Source organism: Falco cherrug, chromosome 2 (genome assembly GCF_023634085.1).
Source record: "Falco cherrug isolate bFalChe1 chromosome 2, bFalChe1.pri, whole genome shotgun sequence".
NCBI classification, from domain to species: Eukaryota; Metazoa; Chordata; class Aves; order Falconiformes; family Falconidae; genus Falco; species Falco cherrug.
The window spans coordinates 53,838,033-53,864,595 of NC_073698.1; the positions used below are offsets into that span (position 1 = coordinate 53,838,033).

The 26,563-nt window shown below is 38.3% G+C and overlaps 1 long non-coding RNA gene across 1 annotated transcript in view; it reads left to right on the forward strand.

The window, feature by feature from the left end:
• Window positions 1-21,426: 21,426 nt before the first annotated feature.
• The window catches only part of LOC114017189 (uncharacterized), a 32,676-nt gene continuing 27,539 nt past the window's right edge, over window positions 21,427-26,563 (forward strand). Inside the window, exon 1 of the long non-coding RNA XR_003562090.2 lies at window positions 21,427-21,536. This is a non-coding gene — a long non-coding RNA (uncharacterized LOC114017189). The remainder of the gene's footprint in view (window positions 21,537-26,563) is intronic.

Here is a 26,563-nt window from a genome sequence, read left to right on the forward strand (position 1 = left end):
TCCAATTTACAATGATAATATTGACAGAATATACCAAATCATGGGAAAGCTAGTTTACCATTACCATCAGCTACGTATGGGCAGCAGTAGATTATTCATAAAATCTTGAGCGACTGCTGTTTTGTTGGTATTTCAGATAAGGTTACATTACTGTACCTGATTCAACCTTAAAATTCTGTTTTCCCTCTCTCTGAAGTAGACTGAAATATTGGCACTGCTTTGCAATATGCAATTGCTCTTTAAGCATCCTAAAAACTTTACCACCCTATGAACTGTAGAGTTTGCTTTCCCTGCTCTGTACAGCAGGACAAGTCTGGATTTTTCAGTGACAGAATATAATGAGCCTGATTTGTAACCACATTTCCCAATTTTATGACAAATAGGGCTTCACTGAAATCAATGAGAACCAATTGCAACTCTAAATTGTTCTTTGATGGCACAGTGCCATCTGGAACAGGGAGGTATAGGCTGTAAATGCCCTGTTCCTAGCTATGCTCACCTATAAGGGGAAACAAGGCAGGTAAAGAGCCCTCACAGTGTATGTAATTGTGAACTTGAACTGAAAATTTGGTGTGTTATGTTTACACTTGATTGTAAACTACACCTGCTCAGGAACAAATGCAGTTCTGTTCAGTACAATGCCATGAGAATGGCAGGCTTTGGGGAAAAAAAAAGTGGTGTAGACCCAACCCAGCTAAATCCACCCACATATTTGAGTCACTGTGCTGGCAGTTACAGCTAACTCTAGAACTCACACTGAATCTCTCTCATTCTGATTCTCTTGCAGGAATCCAGAGGCTTCTTTTTTAAAAAGCCATAATACACAGATTACCATTCAGTTTAATGACTAAAACAGAAATCTTATCAAGTTGAATGCTGGTGTGTGGAGTGTGTAATTGGAAGGTAATGTCTATAAACACTTCTTTTTATCACATTGAACCTTATTATTTTTCAGATATAAAACAGAGGGGAAATAGAAGAAGAGTTAAGTACAAAAGAAAAAAGGGACTAAACTGATAATTAAAAGGAACAGAAGGACAATTAATTAGCAAATGCTTTCACTGTACTGTCTTCATAACAAGAAAAGAAGACATGTTCATATGACTGAGGCGTTCATTTTGCCGACCAAATTACGTTAGGGATATTCAGTAACCTTTTTGCACAATGGTGTTGAAACTGGCATTAGTAATAGACAGTACTGCACTGTGCCATTGCAGCTGGGTATGAACCCGAGTGCTAGCTTTTTGAAAACCTAACAAAGCTTCTTTTGGACTCTTTACATTTCAATTTAGCTGAATTGAAGTACTGACACATTCCAGTTCATCTGCCATCCTTTCTGCCAACATGGAAGCTTTAGCAATAATGGTTATTGCATTTTCCCTGGGTAGTTGCTTAGAAAACTTTAACATTTTCCCTAATTTTGGCTTTTAATAATGTATCAAGCAAATAAGTTAGAATCAAGAACTGCTTTTAAAAGAATACCAAACAAAACCCACAATGAAATTCTGTGTACTAAACATATAAATGTTATATAAACATATAAATCATAAACAATGATGCTAGAAAATTTCCCCTCTCCCTTAGCCATATCGTAAAGAACTTCATATACACGATTGAAAAATTGTTCTGATAATGTTTTCTAAGGTAGTAAAAAAAACAAAAAAACTTTTTAAAATAAGATGTGGAAAAGATACACATTAAGGACAAGATTGCAACACCCTTACTCACTCTGAATAGTAATGTTCATCATAACTGGTTCCACTGTAGTCAAAGGGGTTGCCTACCAAAAAAAAGGCAGTTTTTATCTGAGGAAGAACAATCTAGACCTAGGAAATTAATAAGATTATGTGACTGGAAAAAAAACACATAAATACCATGGTGACATTTACTATTTTCTACAAATTGAGTCATGAAAAGCTCTTTCTATAGGCAACCAAAACATATTGTGACCAAAACAGATATTTAGAGAAAAACATATACTCCATATACTCATCAAAGACAACACAAACACTTTATTTTGTTTTGTTGCATCACAGAATGAGAATGAAAGTATAATGGGGGGTGTGTGTGTGTGTGTGTGTGCCACCCAAAACACAGACATGTGCTCTTAATCTTTTAGTCACAGCAGCCTCCACATGACATCTCTTACAAGACAACTTGTCTTCATTTTGAAAATGATTATATCTAAGGTGTTGCTCAAACACAACTCCCTCTTGGACTACCCTGTGTTCAGTGCATTCTTGTCAGCAAGATGCAATAAGCAAAAAGCTGATGTTGAGTACTGCCAACTCATTTCTTGCATGGCAGAGCACTGTAATTCCTGACTGCAGGTGTAAATGCACAGTTCCCTGGAGTAGCTACATGGATGGTAGCGACTAGAGGTAGTTTAACTATACCCAACCCAGCAGATGCTTCTTGCTTCCTCACTCTAAAGGAACTGAGCTAATAGCTAATCCTAGAAAAAGATCAGAAAACATTTATTTTTATTTTTATAATTTTTATAATTATTTTCATCTTTTTTAAATGAAGTTTTCTAACACTTTGTGACTTGTTAGCACCTTCCTGTAACACCCTGGCATTGAGAAATGCAGCCCTTGCTGATCTATGCTACAAACAGAAAAAAAACAACCAGCCTTATAAATTCTAGCTACACACACTTAACTGTATCATCTTTCTGTCAGGATATGCTGCACTGTTCACTCATAACAATCTCGTAACGTTGACATTTTCATCAAGTTCCCTCTGGTTCCCTAATCACCCTGCAGCAAGTCCACATGATACACGTATCAATGCCCAAACATCTATTGACAGCAACAGATTACTTTTTAGAAAGCAGTCTCTGTCTTATTAGCTAATCTCTGTTCCTGTAGCTTTGTTCTCAGCCACACTGATTATTGGTCGTTCAGACAGTTCTTACAGACCCATAGGAGCAGGCTCAGAATCCAATCAGTTCTTGTAATGTCACGTTATATACTCAAATCAGCCCTTTCCAACATTTTTGCAACTAATGGCAGGGCTACTCCTGCTCTTACATGTTCCCATTATGTCTCTAATAGATCAATGGCAATTCTTCAAAAAAACATGAACTTTTCCAGCTGTAAAGAGGAGGTTGTTTCAAAGTCCAAATTTCTTTGACCCCTTCAGTACCTCACACAGAGTAGTTGATGAGTTTCTTTGGTCAAACTCATGGACTGGGAGCAGAGTGGCACACAGGGTGTTCTTGTTGGCTGTATACTGGAAACTCAGTGGAAAGAAATGCAGCATACCAGCCCTACAAACACATGCCCTCTTCAAGAGGAGGGGTCTGCTCAACCATTCAAACCCTGCTGAGCCTTTTTAAGCACCATCACAGTGTAATGTCAATGTGAATTAAAAAAAAAAAAATCAAACCCTAGTGATTTCTAGGTGACTATTTGCCAAATCACCTTCCAATTTTTTTAGCACAATCCTGTCTTTGGTAAATTTTGATTTCTCTGAACACCATTCCTGCAGCCAGCAAAATGAAGCAGAAAAATTTTCAATTCTGAAATTGTAGGACAAGAATGGAGCTTTTCTGTACCTGTGTAAACATCTCTTTCAGCAGTTCCTCCCTTTCTTGCTCAGAGCATTACAATTAGTGTCCCAACAAAGCGAACCTTATATCAAGTCTTTATGTATATTTTAATCATTAAACTATAGGTTTTTTCCAGTCTCTTCATGAATTGCCCTTCTCATTATTCCTGTATTTAAAGATCCATACTGAGATGCATGTTTTCCCCTGACCACAAACCTCCTCTCATGCAAACAGCAAAAAAAGTGTTCCCCAGCTTTCAGAAGGGCTGGGAACTCTCTTTCATAGCACAGTTTAAGACATATATTAGGACAATTTAGAATTGTGTTATAAATATCCATCATTCTTGCAAATGCTTTCAAACTATAAGGAACAATATTTGTTTCCAATACAAATTCCTGAAACAGTCACAGGAGTACTAGTAGTAACAGTCAAATCCAAAACTCTTACCTTAATCTTTTAAAGGCATTGTCTCACGCCCACCTATGCAATGGTTTTGCCACATGGACAAATGCACTCTGTCCATTTCTGTAACGTGTTCAACAAAGTGTGTTTGAGAGTCTTCTTGTGCTGCCCAGTGTCAGTCTTTTTTATATTATTTTTTCAATATGTATTAATGACTTTTTTTCTTGTAGATTGCTCCTTTTCCTGAAGCAATTTACACTGCAAGGATTAACTCCAGGTTAAACAATTGTCTGTGATCAACAGTACGGTACTACACTGGGCCACTACTAGCAGTCCTTTTCCAAAACTGTAAAAATACCATGATCTGATAGGTTGCAACAAATACTCTTTTTTTAAAAAAAATAACTGCAGCTAGTAAAAATAGTCAGAGAAACAAAAAGTGTAACTTGTTCCCCATTTCACACCTGTTAAGGTTTTGACAGATTGGATTGTCAGAGATTCCTGACCTTAAACCAGAATTTCAGCATTCCAGATAAGGAATATATAATAGCTCCTGCTTCCCTGGACTCATTAAAGAAAGGTAGGGGAGTTTATACTTCACCTTTTCAACATAAAGATGACTTACTAACCAGTTAAGTTTAGGCAATAAGGAGGAAAGACAGAAAGGAAGAAAGGTGGAAAGGAAAAATGGAAGTAAGAAGGAAAACAAGAAGGAAAACAAGAAAGAAAAAGCATTAAAGAAGGAAAAAGAGAGAGGAAAGAAAAACAAAGACAGAGAGAAAGAAAGGGAAAAAAAGAAAAAAGAAAAAGAGACAGAGAGAGAAAGAGAAAGATTCCACATCTTTGAATCAGAAACAAAACCTAGTTAAGAGGAGGGTCAGGCTGTCTTTAATTGCACCCATGAAAATATTTTTAAGAGGAGATTGCCTGTAAGAGCTGGAACACTTGACATCATGAGGAAGGCAGGCAGTCAAGCAAGAAGGTTGAAGGTAAGGACCATCATGTTGCTGAAGCAGACTTTACATAACTGTAGTGTAACTAGATTAATTTCTTCCTTTATGTCTTTTATAAAGAAATGCTGCTTCTTTTTTGTTTTTATTTCTTTATTTATTTCTTTATTTCCTTAGCCTGGCTTGGTTTAAGAGAATTGGGTAATAATAAAATATTCTTCACTGAAGGGAGTAACAGAGGTACGAGTTGGAGTGCACTGGCTCTCCAGCACGTCTCGCACTGTAGCCACAAGGTGAGAGTGGCATCTCAATTGAATAATATGAGCCAGGAGAGCAGCAGGTACTATGGGCATCACAGAGGGCACAAGTATCTTCCAGTGACTGTGACAGGGAGTAGAGAACATCCACAAACATCCCACTGAACCTCGAAGATCCCAGAGGACACTGTAATATGGTTTATCTTATCTGCTCAGATTTCCTTTCAAATATGAATTTTCAGGCAGACCACGCTCTAGCTTTGCTCTTTCCACGTATGACCAGTTGAATGGTTTTCTTTCATAACTATCATTGAGCAGGTCATTAATAAAGCAGGATCTAAAATCTTCATTCTGAGCTTGTCCAATATTTTTTAATCTTTCCAAGATGCTGCTACGTATTTCTATCATTATCATTCATCTATGAGAACTTAAATAAAAAAATAACAACAGAAGGAAATTACTTGGCCAGCCTCTGCTCCTCCAGGTTTTGCTGCTGTAAGATTTCTTAGAAGCTAATAATGTTCAGGTCTGGCTGACTCTCTATTTTTAACAGCCCTTTTGTGGATATATTTTCATCACTTACCAACTCTCAACTGTTATGTTTCCATTACTGCTACACTCCCTTGTTCCACAGATTTGATTTAACATGATTTGTATACTCACTCAAAAAGCCAAAATAATTTTGTCACAGGGCTGCACTTCTAAGGTTCGTTACTTAGCAAACTGCACAACTCAGAGTGATCTAATCTTATTTTCAATCAATTTCAAGTGCAATTCCAGTTCTACCTAAATATTTAAAATTGATTCACTGCAAATTGAACCTGTTCCAGCAAGGTCTTAGTCTACAAAAAAAGTAGGTAACAATTGCAAAATACCCAATCCTATGCAAATTCTTTGGGTGGTCCAAATGTCAAACCAAGTAGCACTTTTTCCATAAAGATCTACGACTCCATCTTCCAAGTCTGTCAATCTTTCCTGAAGTTCAACTTTGTTAGCAAATTGACCAATTTTTTTCTTTGGAGAAAACTTTTCTAAATGGTTGTTAGATTGCTGGCCACCTATTCTATCTGCCTGGTTTACTGGAATTTTTTCAGTTGTGCTTCCCTGGCCAGCTAAAGGAAATGCTTACTGTGGGCCAGAATTTTCAAGAGATTTTTTTCTTAAAGATAATACATCTCCAATCTCACTGGAACACCAAGTCAAGCAAGATACCTCATGAAAATGCAGAACCCATCCAATAGGACAGATAAGACACAGTGTAGAAAAGTGCCTACAATACTTTTCCAGTCTTGCTTTCAATCTAGAAACTTCCAGTGGTTTTCATCGGTTGCAAAAAAATGTACACACTTCATCTGAGGTCTTCACACCTAGGAAAAGCCTCTTGACCAGTGTGTTGAGTCTGACAACTCACCTGCTCAATCTAGCTTTTCTGGCCACCCAGAGAATTTTCTTTGACAAAGCATGAAGCAAAAAGCATCCAGCAAACAAATAAAGCAGATGCCATTAATCATAGTGCTCCAGCAAAGACTTTATTGCACTTCTTGGGTTTTTGGGCTGTTGTGGGGTTTTTTTGAGGAGGGGAGGGGAACTGTCAGATTGCCTTTAATTTCCTTTGGTCTTCATTTGGATAATTTTTAGCTTCTTTTGCCCATTTTAGATTTCCCCAGTCATTTTCCCTGAATTACTTGTCCATTTTGGTTCAGCAGAACTTGCTTCCAGGTCTGTATTTTTTAAATAAGTCAGTGATGGTTTTGTTATCCCTTCTGTGAACTAAACAGGTAGAAAAAAAAATCACAAAAAACCCTGTTGACATTCAGAAAAGAAACTGATAGTAGAACCAGTCACTTCTTTGGTGTAATCCTGTTTTTTCTTATAAAGGATGTACAAAGTCTTCCTCTCTAGAGTTAGAAAGTTGGAACTATTAGCATTCAACATAAACACTCTCTTTCTTTACCTTTTCCTCAATGGCAGATACACTATCAGATGTTTCATACCACGCTTTGTTACTTCCTTCTTTTATGCTCTTGGGGATTTTCTTTCTCTAAGGGTGCGGTTCCCTGACAGATATGTGCCCGTTGCTGCTACAGGAGACGCTGTGGACACCCAGCCTTTCGCCTTGACTTCTGCCAGCATACTCAGCTGTGGAGCTCACACCCCCTTTCTGCCATGTCTCTGGCTCTTCCAGGAAGAAGGTTCAAGAATCAACCCTCTTGGCTGATTTCAGCCCCTAAAAGACCTGAAAACTACTCTCTTCTTTATTATGTTAATTTATCAAACAATCTGTTTAGCATGTTTGATAAGTGCCAGAGTGGATGCAGAGGATGGAACATCCCACTTTGGTGGCAGTTGGATATTACATTAGTCATTTTGTTGATCTGTATCATGTGCAGCTTTTCACTAGAACAATATTCACAATATCTATACCTACTTTATTTACATTTCTGTGAGATAACCTCACACTTGTGTCCATTCTGGGTGCTAACATGCAGGTATGTTTGAGCTGTGGGCTTTTTGTTTTATTATGGGCAAGTAATTATGAGGGATCCAAAAAGGCCCTTAAAATTAAAACTTTTTTAAATGAAAGACAAAGCCTTCACTCACACACTTCATTCAGTGCACATTAACATATCCAAAATTTGCTATGCTCTGATCAATGAGGCCAACAGTAGGCATATGTTACAAACCTTTGTTGATAACAAACTACCACCACCACAGGCATTAAAAAGATTAAAATAGTACCCCCAAAATAGCATGGAAATAAATATACAATGCCAAAAATGGATAACAGTAAAGACAAAGTGGTATTTAATGGCAGTATAAAGGATGATTTGCAGAATTCTCTACTTGGCCACGATATGAGATACAGCACCTCTCCCATTTACTTCCACTGGGAATATTTTATCTTTGACCATGTTTTATAACCTATTCTGGTTTTGGATGTAGTCCCTTGTCTTTTATTCATTTTTGGACCATATTACTCCCTCCTTGCTGTTGTTATTTTCTTTGAATGCTATTGTTTTTCTTCTTCTGCCAGCTTTAGCTCTTGCTTGATGCAAAAAATTCACTGTTTTGTTCTTTCTATTTAGCAATAAAATACAGCATTTAGCTAATGTGTTTGTGCCAGATATAGGTGGAAGAAGCTAGCTGCAGGCTGGATTTTTGTTCCCTGAACTGACAAACTGAGGGCTCATCTGTGTGCTTTTGAGCTGTGTGGTGTTATGCCATTATGTATAAAACCATACACAAATAGAATTTTGGCACAGCATTTCATCCATTGCTTATATTGTATCCTTTTCTTTTGATATTTGTACTGATTTACCTTTTTCAGAACAGGATTAACATGATAAAAATAAAGTAGATCTCAATAACTAGAAAACCAACATTTGTCTTGGGTGGTTGTTGTTTAACACTCTGTATTTTGTTTTCCTCAACTTTTGCCTCTTAAAAGCAGGTAGAACAGATGGGCTTGTTGCTAGCACTGCTTTCTTCTGCTTTAATAATTGGTATCTTTCATAAGACAGATTTAGCAGCTGAGGCACTGTGTTAGGAATACAGTCAAATGAAGAAATACAAGTTCCCTGTGCACAAAGTAGAGAGAAACAGGCAGATTTAAAGGGTGATTCAACCCAATTACAACTAATCTTGTCTTGAGAGAGATTTACTTCTTTTAATTGTATATTCAGCGAGATTTGAACAATTACACTCTCAACTAGGCAATTCTTTTAAAGTTAGCTGGGTCAATCTGTATTTAAGCACTGTTAGAGATAAAAAGCATCTTTGCCTGTTCCTTTGCTAATCAAAGCAAAACTCTTTTTTTACAATTATGTGTTCAAATCTTGTCCCATGATGGTCTGTTCTGTAAAGAAATGAACTTCTTTACTGTCTCCTAAAAGAAAAATCCATTCTTAACATATGGAAGATGAAGTTTCCTTCATAATAATCACATGTCATGTAGTTTCTGTTCTATATCAGGAGCATGCCACTCCATTTTATGTCAATTTAATTAGTTTCCATGATGTACAAAGTTTTACCAATTCTCAATTTGTTTTCACTTTTACAGATTGATTGATACTTACATATTTGGCAGAATATTTTGGCAGAATATTATCTGAGTAACATACTCAGCTCTTTGGAACACTATTCATGTAACACTAACTTGAAAAATTTTCCATCTGTGGATTTCAAAGTATTTCCTAAATATTAGTTAATTATGTCTCTTTATACCTCCATGAAATATCATTCTCATTTTACAGCTGAGGAAACTCAGGCCCAGATCATTGCAAAAAAACTTACAGAAACACATTCAAGTATTCTGACTTTTAAAGTATGTGACCTTGAAATAACAGAAATTTTTTTCTTCCCTCCACTAAGCAAGAAAGCAGCAACTGATAGCAACTCAATTAAAATAAATTGAACTATTCCAATACGTTTTATTTACTATCTAAATCTGATGTTAGAATAATTTGTATTTTATTATCTGGCTCTTACTACTGGGAACAGAACCCCTTGGCATATAGTTCTCTTAAAAAAATATCTGAAGTTATAAAATTTTCCATCACACCTTCTAGGCAGTCCTAATAATCTGTCATATATAATTACCATAGGAAAGTAAAAGTTGAGTATTAACCAATACCAGTAGACAGACAGAAGCTCAAATGGGAAAAGAGAGGAAGAGGTTGCTGTCTGACCCACTGGGTTTGGGTTTTTTTCTTTAAATTAGAAGTATATTGTCAGAATGCTCGACTGATTTATCTTCCTTTTAAATGTGCAAAAGGACATTATTCTGAAAGTTTTAACACTTTTTTTTCCACAGGGAGTTTTAGTAATATGATGAGAAGAACACACTGGCTGAGTGAAACTTTGAACTATGCCAGTACAGACTAAAGACAGTTACTTCAATCTAAACTAAATTGACTTTGCTAAAGAGAAGGTCATCCTTCCCTCACTCCAGCTGTCTTCCTTGTGCATACACAAGGATTTAGGCACAGAGACAGCTCTGGGAACTGACAGTGCTGCAGCCAACAACAAGCCCTTTCTGTGTGGTGCTAAGCCTCTGCCAGAGTTAACTCTCTGATTTGGCAATGGTCTTGAAAACACTAGTACCAGCAACAGCAAAGCAGTGCAAATTGTGGTGCAGGCAGGGGAAAGAGGAGAAAAACCACTTTTGGAGGAGAAAAACAAACCACCGTTTTCTCATCAAAGATGTTGAAAAAGAAATCATTCACAATTTGGTTTAATACTCACACAAAGCAAACTTCACATTTAAGCATCCAGAGTACACACATAGCATAAATTGGGCCATACTGTACCTTATCTACCTCTCTGGGTGGGGATAACTGCATGCAATCCTCTGGCTCAGAAGCTGGTATCATCTGAAACAGCTCAGCTGGGACACTGTTACCCCAGCCTCAGAATTTCACAGACTCTGGTCAAATGCCAAAGGCAAGTCAGTCCACTTTAAGTTCAGTTACTAGGTCAAATGAGCCTATAGGTAAAGTATAGAAGGAAAAATCCTTTCCAACTTGGGTTGCAGAAAGCTGTCTAGGACTTTAAGTATTTTTTTGAATCTATAGATGAATATTGGTACAGGTCACAGTCCCAACAGCAGCCACCTTCCAATAGCATCTGCCCCTCAAAAGCAATGTGGAATTTTACTAACACCTGTGATTTCACCCATATGTTAGTATTACACATAAAGTTCAGCATCCATCTTACTTTCCTTTTAAATTAGTCAAAGATGTTCCACACTTTCTAGAAACTACAAGTCCCTAAATATGTATAGATACTACATGAGACCTCTAAAAATATAGATCAGACATTGTGAATTTCAAGAATGATACATTCCCTGTTGTGTTAGATTTAATACAAGAAAAAAACAGTTCTTCAAAGGGAATCTACACTATGAAATTATCAGAAAGGATTTTTTTAAGGGGAAAAAAAAATAAGTTTCTCAGTCTATAACTGTATGATAACTATTCTAGCATTAACATAAAAAGTCAGATTTCTTAAGGAATACTTAGTTCACAAAAGTAGTTTCTCCTCTGAGTATGGAATAAAGAACCAATTCTTTAATTAATTAATTCAGTTTTGTACAAGCTTTTGCAGCAAGGTGATATCACTGTTATCTTTCTTGCCCTTTATGTCATTTACTACCCCTCTTCAAAACAAGCGCTAAGCGAGTAGATATTGCTGTTTTACAGCATTTTACACTCAAACTTAGCACAGATGGAAATGAGTTTAAAAGCTTCAAGGCAGTGCAGTATTATTTTCACTGCATATAAGGGTCTCTCTTCATTAGAGAAATTTGCATGTGAAAATATCTAACAAATTCTGTTGCCTTAATGCAAACCCCAATTTATAACAGGTTAGCAAGCATGTATTACAAACTGGTACTATTGCAAGTAAAATAGGGTGACTTTATTAATGTAGCAGACATTATGACAACATTGCAAGCCAGCTCTTCCCCAATTTAAACTGCTGTAGCTTTATTATAGTAGTAAAAAAATTTCTCATTTGTGTATATGTTAGAGCAGTTACAGATACATTTTTTTTGACAACACATATCAAGTCAGACTAGGGTTGTTCAGAGCAGACACTGAGTGAGATTCACTTCACCTAAATTTAGTGTCTAAAATTAGTCAATAGAGAGAAATCGTCACTTTCTTGTCAAATCTGTCCTAAATGATTAATTTAAGATGAAGTTCATTACTTTTTTGATCTTTCTGTTTTTTCACAGTAACAGTTAAAGAAGCCTGAGGTAGAGTTTCAACAATAGATGACTACCTCTTAGAAATCCAGTTTATCCAGATGAATCCCAACCACCACTCCTATGCAGCCACCTCTGGTTTATAGCTGAATTCCAAATAATATATTTTTATAATTATCAATTAACACTTTGGCATAATAATTCCCTGATCTAATCTCTCTAAGTAATATAAATGCCAAAGATGGTGGCGATAAAGACACTTTGATGTTTTTGTTACACTGCTTATTAGTTCCAGAGACAGAAAAAAGTGACAAGGTCTCAGTACCGACAGGAGAAGCCTGAGACTTGCAACTTACCCTGCAGGGCTGATCTAGCAGCTAGGGATCACCACAGTTCAGGAGGTCTCCAAATACATTTCCCTTAGGCTATGAACAAAGAAAGGCTGTATTCAAAGAGCTGCATCACACCTGGGTATCTGTACCACCCTAAATCCTGAAGAAAGTAGTCTTTTGAATCACGGGAGGAAGAAATGAGACAGTGGAAAGAACAAGCACCTGGTAGTTATATGTCTCTATTCTAGACCAGCGATGGACATTTCCTTTATCCTAGTCCTTTTTACTCTCAGACTTGCTTTCCAGTAATCTTGGATTTCCAGTAATCAAGGATTTCACCACAGAGCTCAGCTCCAGTATTGCCTGTACTTGCAGCACTTAGTTGCTGGACACCACAAACAGGCTCCAGAAGTCTGCGTACACCACAGCAACTTATTATATTCAACAGTTTCCTAAACTGTCACCATTCGGGGGGGGGGGGGGGGGGGGGGGGGGCGGGATTTTGCATTCTAACTAGCTAAGAGGGACCCTGGAGTTCCACCTTTTTCCCTTCTTCCTGCACTAACTTCCCTGCTTTACTAGCATTTTGTCCACAGGAAGATACATCTATCTCCCTATGCTTTACCCTGAACAGCTCAGGCACTCCACTAGTCTTTTAACCTTCAGGTTTTTATCTCACAGAAACCAGGTAGCAAACTCCAAACTCCTCCACTCTTAACTCTTACATATCTGCAGCTTTTATCTGTTTGCTGCGGTGAAATCAGCTAGCATTTTTTCTACTCTTGTTCCTTACTTGAGTCATCTTAAAATCTGTAGTCAACCGTTAGGTCCTCTTCATCTTTTTGCCATCTCAAAGCAAATGCCCACAGCTTTCCCACTATCAGTATCCACCTGTGCCTTCTCCTTCTGTATTTATAGCCTCAGGTACCACCTGTTCCTCCTAATTAGATCCAAAAACCAAACAATACCAGTTCAACACAAGGGTTTTAGACACATCCTTTTCAAGAGGTCAAATATAAAGTGATGAGAAATCTAGCCCTAAATCCACATGTTTTTCCTGAGGCAAAGTATATAATAACTTACATAAATTTGCAGACACATTGCCATAAAACTGCCATTTCAGCCACCTTTTCCTGCCCCTTCCCATTCTGTCTTATGGCCATACTTCACAGCTGGTTGACCTCCTCAGCTGCAGAACTTGTCCTCAGTGTCCTCATAATCATGCCACCAGGTCGTGTCCTTACCTAAGAGAAATGAGGGAAAAACATTTCTTCTGAGTAATTCCTCAGGAATCAGTACCAGAAGTTTCAGGGGAAGATAAACGATGAATAAACCTTCTGGGTTGATTTACTTCTCTGACAGACTCTGCTGAAAAGAGTGAAGGAAAAAATCTTCCAACAAAGTATCAGTATTTATATTTTTACAGAGAAAAAATCAAACAAATTTATGTATAGAAAAAAGGCTATCTCAAGTGAGTTAGTATAGTTGAATTTAAATAATGTCTCCATTTATTTTTCAGTAGGTGCAGGCAGTATTTTCGAAAAGCAGACATATAAACATATAAGCTCCAGATTCCTCCTATATGCTGGTGCATTGCTATCATGAAAATCCTGAATTTCTATTTAACATTTTCAAGACAATACAGTCTATTTTTTTATTACAGTATGCTAGAACAGAAAAAAAATAGCCCTAAAATGTATGGACAAGGGGAAAATACAGTGTTACTATTTTTGACTGAGATGCCTGGAAACATGTTTATTTTAATGCCCTGCTTATATCAACTGGTGTAAGAAAGATACTACCCCTCTTGACAGATTAGTTCTTGTTATATTCTTAAATCATCACATCTACAAAAACATGGCTACCTCTAATATATTGCACTTCATTTTCCATAGAAGTATTAATCACAGTTTTGGAATATTACTTTTGCTATACTGTATTTTAATTGGTGATCAAAACAGAACATTTAATGAGACAATATGGAATTTTGAAGTCTTGATATGGAAACATAAAAGACCCATTTCTTCCAGTAAAAAATGTGAAAAATAATAATACACCTGGGAAATAAATATACAGGCTACCTTGATGTAAAAGTCCACGTGACCATTGGTTATAGCTAAGTATTTAAGTATTGCATGTACTATATCTGATGGTTTTAACTCATTTACTTCTTCCAATTTTTAATCTATTTTCTTCATTATCTAATGTGTTACATTTATCAACCCTAAAAACAAAATCAAGTGAAAAGAAGAGTATTTTCATTTTAAATACCTTCTGGAGACTTTCAAATTCAATGCTTAAAAGCACTGCAAGCAGATTGACAATATTTCTTGCAATATATTGCCATCTAGAGGAAAAAATGTATGTTGCGGCAAAATAAATACGACGGTTTAATTTATAATTCCTATATTTTCACGTGAAAAACATATATTGTGTTTTCTAGGCGACGTAATGTGTCATAGTCACAAAATCAGCTGGATATAAAAGTATAAGCATAAAACACACAATAAAACACATGCATGCATACGTTGAATACCGTATGTGACCCATATATGTATAAGCCAAACAAATGTTAGTGGAATTTTCAGTTTGTTGTAGCAAATAAAAGAAAAAGCTGTTCTAAACAATTCACTTTGTGCATCCAAAACCTGTAACTGAATTTCTAATTAATACTAAGTAGTACTCTTTTTAGATAGTGGCACCAAAAATATTAAACTTGCTGATTAGATGAACAGAAATAAGTGAGATGCACTGCAGGATAGCTGTGTAGCTACACAGTTGATTGCATGTAGAAATAAATGGAATATGCAAGTCTAACACAAATAACTGAAGGTATTAGGTATGAGTTCTGATTCTCATATGACATATAATAGGAATATACATTTTATAATACTGAAGCAGTTTAGACACTGAATTCATTTGGACTGTCAAGGCCTCAAAATTAAATTATGTATTTAAGTACTTTCCTGAATCAGGACCTCTATTTTCAACTGTTGTTCTTAATCATAAAGGTGACTACCCTAAGCAGATTTAGATATGAACTAATGGTAAAAGAATTATTATGTTTCACTTACAATCCCTTTGTATTAAAGAGTTCTAGTTATTGTTTTAAATGAATAAAAATTACGTTCAGAACATGTCAGGAAAATAGCAAATGGAGCATAAAAACCTCTAAACCAGTATGAGGTCAATTAGTGCAACCTAACTCACGTGTAGCAAACTCCATTGCAAGTGCTAATCTCAGACTCCTAAAGTGCAGTTAAACGCAGGCTGATCTGTACATGCAAAGCAGTGATCCTACTTTCTCAACATGGCAAAAAGTACAGGTATTAACCGTCTCAAAGAAGCAAGAATGTGAATTGCTTCTACATGAATAAATAAAATAAAAAATAAATTAAAAAAAAAAAAGAAAATACAGACACTAACATTTAACCTCATAAGGTTCCACAAGGGAAAGTGTAAAGCCCTGTGCCTGGAGAGGATCAGCCCCTGGCACCAGTAGAAGCTGGGGTCAACCAGCTGGAAAGCAGCTTGGCAGAAAAGGACCTGGGAGTCCTGGTGGCCACCAAGTTGAGCCTGAGCCAGAAGCAAAGGTGGCTAACTGTATCCTGGGCTGCATTAGGAGGAGTGTTGCCAGTAGCTTGAGGGAGGGGATCCTTCCCCTCCATTCACCACTGGTGAGGCCACACCTGGAGTATTGGGTCCAGTTTTAGGCTCCCCAGTATGAGAGACTTGGAAGTATTGGACAGAGTCCAGCTAAAGGCCACAAAGGTGATGATGAAGGGACCGGAGCCTCACTCCTATAAGGATGAGTGAGTGGGGACTGTTTGGTCTGGAGAAGAGAAGGCTCTGGGGGATCTCATCAGTGCATACAAATACCTGCAGGGAGGGTGCAAAGAGGACAGAGCCAGGCTCTGCTCAGTGGTGCCCATGACAGGACCAGAGGCAATGGGTACAACCTGAAACACAGGAGGTTCCCTCTGAACATCAGGAAACACTTTTTTACTGTGAGGGTGACCGAGCACTGGCACAGGTTGCCCAGAGAGGTTGTGGAGTCTCTCACTTTGGCCATACTAAAAAAACATCTAGGCATGGTCCTGATAAACCTGCTGTAAGTGGCCCTGCTTGAACCAGGGGGTTTGACCAGCTGACCCCCGGAGGTCGCCTCCAACCTCAGCTATTCTGTGGATTTGTGATATGACTATGCATAGCTGGTATTCTGCCACTTCAAGAAGAGAAGAATACATACTGACAGCCAGCGCAGTGGGGGAAACATCAGCCCTCACTGCTTTTTATTATTGTCTTAGTATCTCTCTGAGGAGATGAGAACTCACTAATTTTCACTTTTGCCTTCCTTCTGACACATAGCTTATAAACTTACTAAATTCTTTTTCACTGAGGCAAAGCAATACAAGCATATAATTTTATATTTTGTCAGGAAATAAAGAAAATCATCCATTGACAGCAAGGAGTTTGGTCAGAGGCCATTTTGCTCCTGAAAAACAGAGTGAAAAGAACTGATGTCTTTTATAGATTGTTTCCTTGCATTTGAAGCTGTTTGACTTTCAAAATTAAGAACCAGGCCACAAAGCAGTGTGAATCTGGGTAGTCTAGCAGGAGACAAATTTAATGATTTTTGGATTAAAACACTTAAGACTTTTTCAAAACAAAGGAAAAGAAAAACTTTCCTTTATTGACATGAGTACTGCATTTAGAATCTGGATGGCCTCTGGAAACTAAATTATTCCAGTTATGTTTCATTCACTTTTCTCAAAGTTTTTATTTTTATAAGATAATCAGCATTAACTTAGGTAATAATATAACAATAATACCTGTAACAGAGACTTCATGAAGTTTGTCAGTATCTGTTTGTATTAAATATTAATGTTGTTATTATTATAAAAGACTTTAATCATAAACATCTTATTGTTTTTACTTAATTAAAAGTCAGATAAAATAAAATCTTATGTTTAATTGTCTAAAAATATCTCCAAAAAATGACATGTAATGGGAGTTTTCAGTGAACAAATATTGTAGCTAGCAGTACAGCTAGCTGAAAGAGATGGGGCAGGAGAAAAAAAAGCAAATAGAAAGTCTAAATATTTATTAATTTCTTGTACCATTAATAAATTAAGTAATTAAATAATTAAGTTTAAGACAGAGGACAATAAATAATATACTCAAGAAAACATAAAGAAGAAGACAAATGAAAATAGAAAACTATTTTTTAGACAATATGCAGAGACTTACTGTCAGGTGATTAATACATATTTTAATACAAACCAGAAGTCTAGGAGACTAACAAAAGGCACAATTTATCTGAAATAGTTTATTCTAACTGTTAGATCGTGTGTCTATTTAGATATATTAGACACAGCTTCTGTTACAGGTCTGTGGACATGAATGAACACAGTACCCACCTAAACAAGATGACAAGAAAGTACATTTTCATAAATGGTTAATATTGGTTTCTTAACTTGCTTATGTGTGTTTTGGCATTGCTAGTAACTAACTTAACCATGTCCTGACAGCAGTTTTGAAAATACCAGAATTGCCATATTTTGTGATCCTTTATAATTTTCCATAATATTATCACCTTGTTTAGAAAATATATATTGTATGCGCATTGTATTTATTCCTGTGTTGTTATTACCAAATAAAAATTACAGCTGTATCTAAACTGAAGAGAAGTTCACTCACGATGTCTCTGCAGTCCTGATCCTCCGCCCTCCAGACCAGGATGCCTGCTGAAAAGCACTTCCAGCCATGCAATTTTTTTCAGGGGCATCCAGAAGGATGTTAGGAAGTTAGGGGTGATGTATAATCAGTTCTTACTGTAAATGCCATCGATCCACTGAGACTTGTTAAAAACAACACATGATTTGTCTTGATTGCTGTAATTTGTACACATGAAGAGAAACATAAAGAAAATAAATGGTTTATATTCCAATATTGAGTGATTGGCTAGTCTTGGTAATACCCATGAATTTAAATGATTGGCTAGTCTTGGTAATACCCATGAATTTAATACCACTGGTGTATCATAAAAACCAAACCACAGCCATTAAAAGCATTACTTTGCCAAGTTTAAGCAATCTTTGCTTGCAGAGCATATTCTGATAGTCAAATCCAATTTTTTTCAGAAGTTACTTTTGGCTGTAGTGATGTGGCTGTTCGGTCCTGAAACTGAGATGCTGTAACAGGATCTAACTAGAATAGATAGAGAATTAATTCTGACACTGAAGGTGCTGCCTAAGGGCAAGCAACCAAACATATGGAAAAAGATGCACAGCGTTTGAAAAACTAGTACTTAGACAACTTGTCCATTCCTGAAAGCAAAAATGTATATAGTGTGTGTTTATGTGTGTGTGTGTTGGGGGGTGTGTGTGTGTGTATAGGTATGTAGTGTGTGACTGAAGCACACTGAGACTAAGTGCAATGGAAGTTCCTTCACATTGTTTAAACCTCATCTCTAAACTTGCGTCATTTCACTGGGTCTCCAAAAGCACCCCTTACTTCCTCATCAGTTGTTTTAGTGATTTGAAAAAATAAGACAGCATGCTTGATATACATAAAAATAAGCAAACTCATTATATTCCATATATTTCTTCTTTTGTCACACCAAATCTAGATTAGCACAAAGGAAATATTTTCTTTTTTTTTCAACTCAATGTAAAATATAATGGTAATTAGACATTTGATAATGAGTAACTGGCTATCATATAGGGTGTCAGTGAAAGAAGTGACAGCCAAGAGCTTCAAACATTTTTCTAACAAAAACTTCCTTTCCAAGAGTCCCAAGTAACTCATGAGGTCTCATTCCCTCATATGTCACTATAAGCAATCTTCCCCTTCTTGCTGTCTCTGCATATTTTTCTTCAAAGTGTTTCATGGCAACATATATTTTGTTCCTTGACTTCTTTTCTGTATCTTTCTCATGTTTTGTGTGCCACCTTCTCTTTGTACTGTCACTGTTCCTCTGGGACTGTATTTGCTGTAAAATTTCACCTGCACTGCTGCTCTTGCTGTACATGTGTAATTAGGGATGGCCTACTTCAAAATTACTGGAAACAATTGACTGCAGTAGCCATTTTTCCTAGTAGAAAACCAATTTCCTTCTCCTTTGAATTGAGAAAAAATGTGTCAGTTTTAGCTGAAACCTCGTTTCAGTTCAACTGAAGACACTGCAGAAGTACCTGCTCTAGTAAAGGCACGCAGGAGAGATCCTGCCACTTCTGATACTACATTCAAGTTTAAAGCAAAACAAAACCCCAAAGCCCACATAAAACCATGTCACTCATGGTAGCAATGAAGTATTGTCCATTTTCCAGCTAAATTTTACTATTCCACCACTATTTCACCACTTGGTATCATTATAAGCATTAATATGGACCTCTTCAGAAAAAAATCCTCCGAATTTCATAGTCAACATGAAAGGGCAGAACATAAATACCTTTTAGATAGATAAATATACTTTAAATTACTACTTACATGTCATTGTTGTTTTATTTAGTACTATATTATTTTAGTTGCAGGTTTTGAATAACAATGAAAAGCTGGTTTCAATACCAAAACTGAGCTCATCCTTGTTGCTTCCAAGTTAATTGACATTTGTGTGCACCATGAGAGGAACTGCAGGTGATAGAGGACGTCTTGATTGAAAGAGAACGTGGGACTAAATACCTGGTTTTAACAGTCACATATAAAAAACCATGACCATGGCAGGGATGAAAGAAAAAAACAAAACCAAAACCAGATTAAAGGAGAAATATCAGTCACAACCTTACTTACAATGAAGTTTTAACACTTCATGAAAGCTCTTGAGTCCTTAAGGAAAATCTAATTTGCCCCTTGTAACAGTTTAATCTAATCAGGCCTTCTTTGTCCATAACTACAGTATGTGAGCATCTGGCCCTCCTTTCAAGGAAACTCAGTAAATAATATGGTAAAGCAAGTAATTAATACTCCTTTTAGCATTAAGGTAGCCAAAACCACAGAACAGCTGCCTGTAGATTTTGTAGAAACTTAACCTTAGTACAGAAGCTATCCCAGATGTTATCCAGTGCCCAGATACCCTTTGTTGGGCAAGTGTTGGTGACCAGACTTCAGTAGCTTCTGTCTTTATTCCTTTTTGGTCAAGGCTGAAGTGGGGACATACCAGAATGAACCCCTTGTGTTGCATATTGCAGGTGTGGAGAGACACAGTCTGAGCAATTTATACAAATATATGGGAGGAAATGAAGAAGTGCTCTGTCATGTGGGTTTTCTTTTTTTGTTTGTTTGGGGTAGATCCCAGAATATATGCTTCTTTATGCCAAAATTCTGAAGTTTTGAAATTAATATTTTATGCAATCCTACATACTGCATAGCATGCACAGCTCAGAAAAAGCATGCAATCAAAAAATGTTTAAAAGCACCCATAACAGAGTGGAGGATATAGCTCTTTCTTGTTCTATGCTTCCTGTATATTCTTCACAATTATTTTTTTGCCTGAGAGAAATAAGAAACTCAAAATCAACCTTTAAACTGAAGGAGTGCTACAGTTTGGACCTAACTGACGTCCTGTAAGACAGCTGCAGTAGCAGTTACACTTTCAAATAGAACTGGAAACCTTCAGGGACATTATAAAGGTCCCAATCTTAAACAGAAAGTATTTACTGGTTTGGAAAATAATCTACTTTTCTAATATTTTATTTCATTCCAAAAATGAATGACTAACCAAATTTTTTCAAATTTTAAGTTTACTGAAAACCTGGGAGTGAAGAAGCAGGAGAACTGTTTCCAAAGTGAAATACTAATGCTTGTGGTTCCTGGAGAGTCAATATGGTTCTGCTGTCCTGGGGCCATAGGAAAACTGGGATTGCTCCAAAAAGGTCATTCTGTAGGGCTCCTCAACTGCTGTTTCTTTAATTCTGAGTCAAAAGTTCTGGTACTCAGGATCCCAAATCAGCCCAGGTCTAAATAGTTAAGAAGCTACTTCCAAAATTGCCAGAGAGCTAAAGAAGCCAAGTTATACTGGGGCAGGGCAGGGGGGGAGGTGGGGGGGGTCTCCAAATGGCAGGACATGTTACGTAACTACTTATCAAAGTGTGTCAAATTTACTTTTATCTTGAGCATATTCAGATCAAGAGGTAGAATCCACCCCCTTTTTTCTTCTGGTTTCCTGTTATTGTTGCTGCAGCTGTATATTTCTTCTTCCATTTCACTTTTTGCTTTCAATAAAGAACAAAGTTGTGACTCGGCTTAAAACTGTGTTAAAATTCTGAATGTTGGTTTTGAATTACTTTACTGGCGGAAGATCATTATCAAAATGACTGCTTCTTCTTAAGAAAAGAGGTAAGAATGTATCTGTTCTACCTACATCATGTTCAGATTCTTGAAGTTCCAGGAAACTCTCTTGGATTTGGCAAATTGAATTTGGAGTGATTGATGAAAAAATATGCTGACGATAAAATGTCTCTCCTCATAATATTTAAAACATCTTTCTTTAAAGTTTTCAGTTTATTACTAGAGCAAGTTAAAGCTTTCTTCTCATGAGGATTTTTTTCTAATCCTACCATAGAACCATAAAAATGTGGTTAGGTTGGTAATATCCATAGGAGATTGCTCTCATTTCCACTGTATTTTACTGGCAATTCTTCTACAAGATAAATAAGTTTGGTATAAAGCAAACAAATATACATATGCAATCTTCCTTGCTACACGTTTTTTCAAGGAAAATCGTTACAATTCATTCTAGACTGTTCTTTTGTAATATAACCTAGACAAATTCACATTCTTCAGTTTATAATATAGACAACTAAAATTGCCAACAACTGAGAAATTTTTCTTCTTTCACAGCATCATTGAAAATACATCTCTCAGTTGTCAGTTATGGCAGACATCTTCAAGCACATGTCTATACACAAATGTACATGTACATTATACAAACAAGAACATTTTCCACATTAAAAGTTTAACCATTGTAGGAAATGATTTATTTGTTATACTTTCTTGGGGGGGGGTTGTTTGGTTAGGTTTGACTTTGGACGGGTTGTGGGGGTTTTTTTTGTTTTAATATCTTTGAATATCATTATACCTAGAGCTTTTTGTTTACTGTTCTCAAATTAAGTAGAAGTCATTTGCTGTGGAATGCTGTGGAATAAAATATTCCAGGTTAATGACTGGTTGAAAATTATTTCAGAAGAAAAATAGTAGTACTTTCTAGGGAAAAAGAATTACTATGTATTTCCTCAGTGATCAGGAATTTGGAAAAGCAGTAACATTTGGAGTCTAGAGTAAAAAGCATACCACCTCCTGTTTGGTTACAGCTGAGGACTCAAAGTCTTTTTTTTTCCCATTCCTTCAAATCTATGACTTTGATTCTCTTCCAGATTATTCATCCCAAGGGGAAAAATACAACTCCTTTTAAGTATAATTACAGCTTGGTCTCCTACTTCAAATGCTTTCAGGCATAATATGACTTCCCCTGAAGAAGACAAACCCATTGAAATCACCATCCCTCTTATCATTTCACATTAGTCTGGATCCACATTAGCAGGCATACTGTGAGAAGGAATGATTGTCTATCTTAATACTTATTAAAATATTCAGAAATTCAAATTCCATGCATGTGAAACTCAAGTGCGATACATATGATGAGGCTGTTCTGTATAGCTGATACTTTGTTAGGTGTGTAGTAACTGGTACCTATAGATGATACAGGTAAAGCCAACAAAGTTAGGAATACTGAGCCATGAGAGGGTCTAAACAGGTTGTTCTCTAACAGGCAGCTGCCCTCTGCATCATGTTCAAACCGCCTAGCCTAGACTCTTAATTTTCACTTTGCAGGACAAGAAGGGCAGCCATCTAAACCCAGCAACCCGAATCTTAGCACGTGAATTAGAAGCCTGTATTCTGAATATAATCTGTAGCAAAAAAACAACACAACTGGTTCTTGAAGAGGCTTTGGTTGAAATTTACCACCCACTATAACCAACTATGTGTTGTTCGTTAACATCAGAAGCTGGGATGACTAAGACATCTTTCTCCTCTCACAAGCCATTTTTCCTGAATGTTTTTTTCCTACTGCTGTTATGTGAAACATTCATCAGAGTTAAAAACATTAATTCAAATTCTTTACTAGTCTATCCATGAAGAAAACTCTACAGCCTCCTCTTAAGGCATCTCTGAGATCCTTCAAAGAGTAATTCAGTGTTTAAATTAGGAGACAGTCTCTCTCCGCTTACTGTAAGCATCAGTGTCTGCAGAAGGATGGAGTGCTACTATGCTGCACAGCGAGTTTCCCAAAGCAGGCCAGAAGATGCTAGGAGCAGAAGTGCAAATGAAAAAAGTCCTGACTCCAGGCTTCACAACACTCCTCTTAGGAGGCAAAATCTTCCTCCCAGGGTGTGGTGTAGGAAAAGCAGAAACATTGGGGGGGGGGGGGGGAGATGGTTACACATGGTTAGAGCATCCACATGGGGAACAGGGGACCTGCAATGCTGGCCAGCCTCCTTCAGAAGGGATTTCAACCAGTAACTTTTCCTGGAAGGTACCTTAAAAGCATGTATGGAAAGGCTGCTGGGCTGCCCCATGGGAGACAGTACCATAAGCTTGAGAGAGAAAGCCAGTGAGAAGCAGCCTCGTTCTCCAGTCTCTGGGAAAGCGGAAGCCCTGGGGTCTGCTCACAATAACTGAAAAGAGCAAGTAGCTTGTGACTGGTAGTAAAAACATGATAGCTGGCAGCGATGGTAGCTGGCATGAGAAATGTGAGCCAGGGGTATCGGGGAGCGTAAGGCAGGTTGCAGTTGTGATTACAGGGCTGCAGGAGCCGAAGTAGAGGGTGAGTTTTGGCTTCCCTGGGTTCCCAGCTGGTGATGGAGTACTGCTTTGCACTGCAAAGGGGTGTTAAAGAAGCTGCACCCCTGTGGACAGTGAAAACTGTGTTTCCTCCTCCATCCTGAAGCTTGAGAAAGGTCTATAAGCTCTTTCACACCACATCACAGCTTGCATGGGAATAAAACAAATCATGATGAGCCTTCACTGCAGTCATTCTCAAGGGTTTATGAAAAAAGAGGGAAACATAACCCTAAATCCTTAAGTATACACAAGCTAGACCCTGACCAAAATTACAAGTTTTGCTTACTTTCTCGAAAACTACCTTTTCCCTGAACTGTATACATAGATTTCTGAATTAAAAAGAGATTTAAATAAGTGTAGGTAGTAGAGCGAATCTGTGGTTTCCCTATTACAGAGGAATAAGGTATCATAAAACACCTCCTACTTGCCTGCTGGGCAAACAAGAATACGTGAGGCAACTTTCCCTTTTCCCATGCATGTGGGCATTGGGTGGGTTGGCAGGGAAAAAATAGGAGAACAGCTGATTGATACCCTACTGAAAAGGCAAGATAGACTAAATAGGACCAAAAAAGCAATTAGACGAAAGGTAAAGACAGACAAGTCTGCCTAGTGCATAATAGGAAGAACAGAAATAATCCATTGGATAATACTTATCAGACAGTTACCAGAAGCTTTATTTAAAGTCTGAGCTTGTTAAATAAAACAAAAAACTTCCATCTAAGTAAGAATTATAAATGAGTTAAATATTGGTGGTTTTATCCAGCCACTTAAAAAATAAAAAATTGTACAAAGTGAAGCAAAATATCATGTGGACAAAATTCCTCCAACAAACTCCCTTAACAGTAATATTGGTGTCCAAAATTAATGTTAATTTGAGTAAATTACTATATGGTAACACCAACGTTAGGTGGGACTCGTGTTTGATTTATGCCATCTGTTCACAACTCGGGTGTCACTTTCTCCAGCTTTCAAATAGGGAAAACAAAACCAAAACTTACTCTTCCCTACCTCGATTAAGGTTATTTAGTGAATTTAGTTGAATTTCCAACATTTACTGAACTGTTTCTTTGAAAACAGCACTGATGCCTTAATGTTGAGTTACACTTAACACAAAACGCACACTCAGCAAGGTATCAATGCTTTAAAGAGAAGGAAGGAGTAAGTATTGTAATTAGCAAATGTTTTGCTATACAGCTAGAAATGTACATCCACTCTGTAGACTTGTTGGAACGTAAACTGCTTTTCCCCTACATCTGGTATCCATAAAAAAAAAAAAAAAAAAAAAAAAAAAAAAAGTGACCTAGCAAGCAGACTTTACATATGGCATTTTAAAGAGGCAGTGCTCGGTAAGTGACCCCCCTCTCTCGGCCGTGCGGGACCCTCTCCCTGAAGCAAATACGTAGAAGGAACAGACCGGTGCTTACTCGAAGAGTCGACCGATTTAGGTATAAAACCGCTGTAGATTTTCATTTTGTTGACAGCGGTTTGAGTCAGCGATTACTGGCGATCATAGTTTGCACGCAGGATTCCCTTCTGGCTCAACTCCTTCGACTGCATTTAGTTCCCCTGATCTCATCTGCGCCGTTTCTCCTGAGGAAAGCCCGGTGCCCCGGCAGCCCTCCCCTCACCGCAGGCGGGGAGAGACCGCGCCCCGTGAGCAGCACAGACGCCCGGCCCGGTGCCCTCCGCACCGCCCGAGGGACGGGACGAGCCGAAGGGGCCGACCGCCCCGGCCTCCCCGCCAGCCCTCCGGGGCCCGCCGCCCCGCCCGGCCGCGCTTCCGCTGCGGCCCGACGGCCGCTGGGGGGCAGCAGGCGGCGGGCCGGGCCGGGCCGGGCCGGGCCGGGCGGCGGGAGGGGGCTGGCTGCGGTCTGGCCCGCGCCTCCCGCCCGTTGTCTGTACCGGCGGCTCCCCGTCTAGGCCAGGGAGCTCGTGTCCCGGCAGGAGGCGGGCTGTGGCGAGCGGAAAAGGGCGGCGGGGTCGGCAGTGGGCGCCGTTTCCCGGTCACTCTCGGCAGGTTACAGCCTTGGGCAGCCAAGAGCGAACATCTGCCACGCCCGGGGCACCCCATGCGCCCCGAAACAGCTCGCTGGTGGCGCAGGCCTACCACCGCGCTGCTTTCTGCTCCAGGAACAAAGAACTCTTACATTCAGACAGGAATCGCTTAAATATTTCCCGTCTGGTAATGCTGCTGGAGTAGTTAGCGCTGTGTCAGGTCACAGGCCAGAAAGCTCCCAGGTGTGGTGGGGCTGACAGAAGCCCCCTGGGGCTCACCCAGGGGAGGGCAGAGGTGGGCACCCAAGATGGCTTCGCCCCTCAGCCCCACTGTGCCCCGAGCAGCTGGCCTGCGCCTGGCCTGCAGCAAAGTGTCGGCCGTCACACCAGGTGCCATGGCCAGTGTGAGCCCAGGGCGTGTTTCCATGGGCCAGCCACATACTAGGCGCCATTACGAGAAGGACAGCCAATAGGTTGAGGGAAGTTGCTGTTCACCTGTACTCAGCACTGGCAGGCAGGAGCTGCCA